Source organism: Netta rufina (assembly GCF_964035555.1).
Source record: "Netta rufina genome assembly, chromosome: 14".
Classification (NCBI taxonomy): domain Eukaryota; kingdom Metazoa; phylum Chordata; class Aves; order Anseriformes; family Anatidae; genus Netta; species Netta rufina.
Window position 1 is genome coordinate 8505546 of NC_140137.1, and position 6951 is coordinate 8512496.

Consider the following 6951-nt stretch of genomic DNA (forward strand, 5'->3'; position numbering starts at 1 on the left):
CCTGGGTTCCTGTAAAAAGACTAGTCCAGAGGGCTCATCACCGCTCCTGCTTGTGCCCCTGGTTACAGAGAAAGCAGGTGCCCGCAGAGCTCACATTTCAAAAACATCACACCTTTAAAAACAGATTCTTTGAGTTGCACGCTCTGTGAGAGCTGCTCTTTGCCTCGTGGTATTCCCACAGCCCATGTCAGTGGCTGTTCCTCTCTGGTCTCGCAGCCATGTCCCCATCGCTCCATTATCCCCATTGTGCTGGCGGGTGGTGGGCTCGTGAATGTTCATCTCTGTGTGGGGCCAGGTGGTGGCACAGCGATGCCGTGACCTGCAAAAGGCTCATCCCACGGTCACAGGCATGCAGTAGGTAAGCAACCCCACACACACCATCTGGAGGCCCAGAGGGCTTTGGCCTCCCCCAGTGCCAGGCCCTCAGAGGCCGGTGGTGCTGGAGACCAGGACTCACCAGAGCCTACAAGCAGCCCGGCTTCCCTCCTGCCACTCCCGAGGCTCCAGCAGCCAGCTTCGTGCTGCAGCTTGGGCTGATCTCAGCCAGCTCCAGTGACAGAGGCCCACCGTGGCTCAGCGCAGGACCTCCAGCTCAGGTAAGGTCTGCTCGTGAAGCCTGCTTTAGCCTCAGCAGCTGCTCGTTGCTGTATCTCCACTCCTCTCAAACACTTTTGCACAATTTGATTTTTGCTTCGTCTGAGTGTGGCTGATGATTAAATGCAATGTAATCAATTTCCATTGTTTGCAAGCATGCACTGTCTGCAAGCTTGCACGTTGTCCCCTCTTTATCAGATGCCTGTTCGCTGCTGTGTGCTCAGGCTTTCAGGTGAGTCTTTCCTGCTCCTGTCATGGCCCAGCCTCTCTGTTGCAGCACCTTTTCTATCCCAAATCCAGCTCCTGAGGCTGTTCTGCCTCATAAAGGAACAAGGGGCAGTGCAAAAAGCTGAGCTCTGCTGTGCATTTGTAGCATTTGCATCTCCATTGGAAGAAACGTGTGGAATAAATGCCTACATGATGTTAAAAATAATAATCAAAAATAATTATTAAAATCATCAATTATAATTAATAGAATTAAACTAATTTTCTTCAGAACACGTAGTTAAGCTGGTCTATTTTTATTCCTTACCTTGCCTTCAGGATCATGTCTAATACCAAAACAGTTGAGCACTGTGGTACCCACGCTGTTCCCTATCATTTTGTTTCAGGTTTCCATCAATGGAAACCCCAAGTCCAGCCTCGGAAGCTTCTCCAGAGCTCGCCTGTGGTGCCAAGAGGGGAGGCAGGGCCCCAGCCTGATTCGGTGAGGACGGTGACGACAGGTCGGTGGCTGGTTCCTGCTCCTCACCCTGCCCAGCCATCCCGTGGCATTCAGCTCCAGGAGCTGCTGAGCTCGCTTGGAAGTGACCGAGTGTCCGGGTGGTACTGACAGAAATCTTCATGTCCTCTGAGGAGGGGGAGGCAAGTCACTGGCTGGTCTCTGCCTTTAGTCTGCAGTTAGTGAGAAAACTGGGGGGCTTCAGGCTCCGATCAGGTAATTTAAGAGCTTTTTTCCCCTTGGTGAAGAGAGCTTTGTGCTCATAAAATCTCCTCTTCCAGTTCCTGGAAATGCTGGATTGGGCAATGGTTAATAATTACAGAGCAAGTTTTCCTAGTGGCACACAGAAACTAATGATGCCTTCTTGTTTCTTGTTCGTCTCACTCAGCAGCCTTTGATGTGATCCACGCCCCGCACCGTGGGTAGGATTTTCCTGTTTCTGCTCTCCACTGCCCAGTGTGGGCTGGAAGGCAGGCTTCCCTCCTGTTCGTGTTTTTGGAATCAAGAAAACAACAAACTCACCTCTTCCAGCCGAAACACAGCTCTGTGAAATCACATCCGTAGTAGGGGAAGGTAAGTTTTAAAAAACAGGGCTGGGACACTGAGCAATGCCCCCTCCCTCGGGGCTTGGGGCTGTGCCCTGCTCACACGGTGCAGCTGGGCCAGGAGGTTCTGGTGCTCCTGGAGCCTGTCTCCTCCCCGTGTCAGCCTCCTGTCCCCTGCTTGGGCTTGGACAGAGCCGGGACCTTTCCTTCCTTGTTAGTTTGCTTTTTATTTGTGTTTAAAAGGTTTATTGTAGCTCTTTGGATTATCGTTTTATAGACTAAAATAGAGGAAGTGTCAAGGATTTCTACCTAGGCATTAGATGTCCTTGTACCTTGCTGTAAGCCTTTGGCCTAATCTCGTAATGGTGTATGTTTAATGCTAATTTAATTCAATTAACTTTTAAATCTACAAGATTTGCCCTTGCCCCTGCTATTTCAGGGCTAATTCGCAACAGGTCATAAACTATGTTCTGCTGTGCTTTACCAGTTCAAAACAATACATAACCAAAAATGTCTTAGTGCCCGCAGCAGTGAGCCTGTGCCTGCTTTGGGCAGCTCCACACCACAGGGAATTAATTAATTGTGGCCTGATCCCCAGCAGCAGTGCGTGTCTGAGCCCAGCGGCTGCTCCCTGACTCTTCACGGCGGGGTGAAGGCGGCTGAAGGCTGGATCCTGTGCGAGCGGGTGTTGGACCAGGTCAGGCATCACCAAAAAGCTACTTGCGAGGTACCCTGCGTGCCTCTGGATGTGGGGGTGCGTGGCTCCTTCCTTGCGTGGTCTCGGTGCAGGGTGCTGGGAGGCGATCACCAGCCGTGGTGTTTGTGGTCCTGGGGGGAGGCTCACCTGCTGAGGTTTGTATGGTGTTTCTAATTCTGCTTCTAGGTTTTCCCATTAATGTTTTGAAAATGGTTTCCCTTCGTAGCTCTGATACCTTTTTTCTTTTTTTTTTATGGCACCTGAATTGCTCATTCTCTTCTAGAAACCCCATAAATAGTTTTGGGGTTTACCTGGGAAATGGATTATTCTTCTGACAGTGTTTAGGGGAAAGAAAGCAAACTTGCCCCCATAGGCTGAAAGCAGTTTTTGGGTAAAGCCACATCTCTGGCTTCTCCCCCAGTGTATTTTAGCTCTCAAATGAGACTACAAATATTGGATAAGTTTAATAGGAGCTGTATCTGGCACCACCCTTGTGTAATAGCATCTGTCCTAAATGGTAAACGGTGCTTTGCTTCTGAGCATGGCTCCAAGAGTTTTACAGCTGCTGTGCTTTTATTCAGTGGGCTCTTCAGTAATATATTGCACCACAATTATTTGGTTGGTTGCTTATGGAAGCTTTGCAGCAGGACTTCAGAGACGTGGTGGATCTTGCAGTAATTAGGTCAATCTTTAATTGTAGTAAAGGTTCTGCTTTATTTGTCCTCTGTTTCTTCACTTGGTCATCCTCCTTAGCTTGGTTTTACAAGAACAGAAGGAACTATGGAGTTCTGCACCTAGGTACCATGAGGTATCTCTTAACAGTTTTTATATGTTTCTGAAAGTATTCTCTGTTGTTCAGTAAAAAATGTTTGTCTATTAAGAAATCCCTGATGTGTTATGAGTGTTTTGGATATCCCTCAATTAGTTTAAAATGGATTCTTAGCAAGAGAGGAGACAGATGGAGAGGCAGTACCTTATATCGTTGGAGGTGTCAAAGAATGAAAAATAAATTCAGACTTTGAGGAATGGCCCTATTGCCACATACTGGCCTGGAGAGCATACCTTACTAAAAGGCAGATTTTTGATCTTGCAGATCTGTTGCCCAGACTGGTTGTAGATTCCCCGATCCCTGGAGGTGTTCAAGGCCAGGTTGGATGGGGCCTTGGCCAACCTGATCTCTGGTGGGTTGTGTCACCCAGTTGGACCTGGGTGTTGAGCCATTCTATGATTCAGATGGCCCCAACCTTCTTTCAGTAGATGGTAAACAGAATCCTCCACATCCTTCCCATACCTGTATGACTTGCTTTTAAACCTTTTTTTTTTTTTTTTCCTCTCTCTTCACCATGTTTGTACTTGAAGAAGTTCTGGCTAGCTTGCTTGCTAGCTCGTCCATCATGGAGAACCATTTCTATGTTTTTCTTATTTAATTGTGTGATCTTATTCTCTGAAATCTTTAAAAATTGATTTGGCACATTTACAAAAGCTTGCCAACAGATACTTCACTGTAAGAATATTAATGTTTTGTTGCTTTGTCTCCTGCCACAGACCTCACAGTTAGAAGTTGATTGGTGAATGTGTCTCACAAATGATGCTGTACAAGAACGGAGCTGTTCCTGGCTTCACGTGCAAGCACCTTGCCAGGAACGTTGAGTGGTTGGTGGGTAAGTCCCTTCACTGGTTGTAGTGCAGATGAAACCTGCCCTGTCGATTATGGTTCTAGAGCAAATCCTGTTTCTTCATCCCTGTCCTCACTGGACCTGTTGGTCATCTAAGCTTTCTGCTTTTTTTCCCCATGTTTTTTCCTCGAGCTGAGCTGTTTGTTGTCTTGGTATTTGTTTTCTGCTCCCACCCCTACCCTGCACACAGGACAGGGCTCCAGGCTACTGTTCACTACCCTCTTTGGGCCATGCCTCCCCCTGGCTTGAGGCACAGCGATGCCACTCATACCAGATCCAGGATGCTGCTGTGTCTGGGCTGGGAGCGCTGCCAGGGTTTAGTGTTTTTATTGACAGCAGCTTCCAAAAGAAGCCAATATCTTGCCGTGTCCTCCCACGGGGAAGGGCAAGTCAGTCTGCAGGCAGAGGTGCTGCAGTAGCAGTATGAGAGTGGGCAGATGGGGTTTGCTGGCAGGGGCAGAGCACAGCCCTGCAGGGAGTGGTTTGGGGTATTGTGGGCTTGTGGCAATACTGCAGAAAGAAAAGGGGAATGTGTTTACAACAGTGTTTTTTTATTTGTCTTTCCCTTCCTTTCCTTTTTAGGTAACTGAATTGATAAACCAGATGAAGCCAGAGTGGTGGAACTGGAGAAAATGGGTTTTGGTGAGGTTGGATAACAGCGAGGATAGCAGGAATCAAAATGAAGCCTGTTGTACCCGATGCTGGACTACAAGTGTTGCCAGTCACTCCTGCTTAATTAATTACTGCTGTACACGTTATGCTTGACCTCTCTGAGGAAGAGCATGTGTTTGCATCTTAATTAACAAAAATGTTGCATCTGTCACAATGAGGGAAAACAACATCTGAGCTGTGGGCATGGGGCTTCCCTGCCTTGAGCTCACAGCCAGTCAGACAGTCACCTGCAATTTGACAGGAAACTGAAGCTGTGATGGGATGTAATTGAAAAATACAGTTCCTGTCACTGCCAGGTGAGCAGCAGTCTCCAGGCTGTGCCAAATCTGACTTCTTCCCATCAAGCAAGGTGTTGCTGCACCAGTGTATGTGATCTGGGAAGCCTGGGGTCCATCCCTACTGGAGTGGAGATCAGCTATGAGTTATTTTGGCCTCTTGGATTAGATAGCTAATCTGCATGATGGCCAGGTGGTTGAGGTTTTAGAGGTTTTGGAGAGCAAAAATAGGATGCCCCCCTCCCTATCCATACATATTCCTTGTACATCCCTGCTCAGCCCATCTGTTCGTTGCCTCTGCAGCTGGACCCAGAACTGATGGACTGCGCAGCAAGAGCTGTAAATCCAAATGAAGAGGATGAAAAGGGACTTCATGGAGCAAGTACTTGATGCATGTGGTGAGGAGATCCCAGATGTGAAGAAACAGCAAGTGGCTGAGGAGAAGCAGGAACTGGAAAGGAAATTCTCCTGTTTGAGTGAGGAGGTACATCATGGGCTGGGGCATGGGCTGGTAAGTTGGGAGTGGGTTACAGCAAAACCGAACTCTGGTCCTCTGTGCAGGAGGAGAAATAATGATGAGTCCACTGGTCAGTGATATTGATGGACTGCCCTCAGGATGCCCTAACCCACCTCTGCTTTAGCAGGTGGATTTAGGGGAAAGATGAAGAGGCTGAATGGTGCTGGGCTGCTTCTAGCTGCTTGCAGTTTCCCTTTTCTCTTAACAGTAGCCATAGACCTGAGGCAAAAAGGATCAGTCCGCAGACAACTACTTCATTTCTCCCTCGTCCAGATGTCTTTGGGTAGGCATTCTCTGAGTTGAGTCTTGCCCTGCTCTTCTGTTCCACAGGCAGCTCTGGAGTTTTGATGTGTGCTGAAAGGGTTTGAATCACACATTTAACACGAATAATGTTGTCTGTCTTGAATATTGTATTTTGTTGAGCACTCCCCTCACACACTTATTCCAGCCCAGCATCTCTCAGCTCTGAGCTGCAGTGACCCGGCTTCTGTGGGACAGGCCCTCGTGTCTTGGCTTTTCCACAGACACCCAGCCTCCTCCAGAAGTTGCTAAGCATATTCTAAAGGTTGTGCTTTTTTTCCTCTCTGTATTATCAAAGAAAAAGTGTGGGAGGCTTGCTCCTAAGACTGCCATGCTCTCCTTCCTCTGTGTGAGGAGGAAAAAAGCAGAAATGCGGTGGGTGTCTGGCAAGGAGCCACATTTCAGTATCCTCAGCTCCTGCGGATGCACCGAATGCTGCGCTTTGCCTGGAGCACTGGCAGGCTGTGCACACTTGGGTTTGCTCTCTGCTTTCAATGCAGACGCTTCTGCCTCCTAAATCCTTTGTCTGATAAAAAAAAACAAAATGCGTGCTGTTCTTTGGAAATGTATCGACTTTATTGGCAAGAGAAACAGGGAGCAAGATAAAGCCCGTGGCAGTTATCCAAAGCAAGCAGTGTTGAAATGGAAACTTTATTGAAATCCCTTTCTTGGTGACAACGCGCTTTTGTAAGTGACTGCTCTGTTGGAGGAGAGGAAGAAAAACATCTCTGTTACTGAGTTTCCTCACTCTGGCTGTTTACCTTGGAGAAGATGAGAACAGATCTGAGCGAGGGCAGCGTTCAGCTCGCTGCAGCTTGGGCTGCCTCGGACTGGCGGCGGGCTGTGGCAGCCCTGGCTGAGGCTGGGGACTGCAGGACAGAGGCTTCATCAGGCTTGTGCTGGCTGATACCTGTGTCAGGTCAAAAGCTAAGGGAGATCAGGAGGGGAGATGGT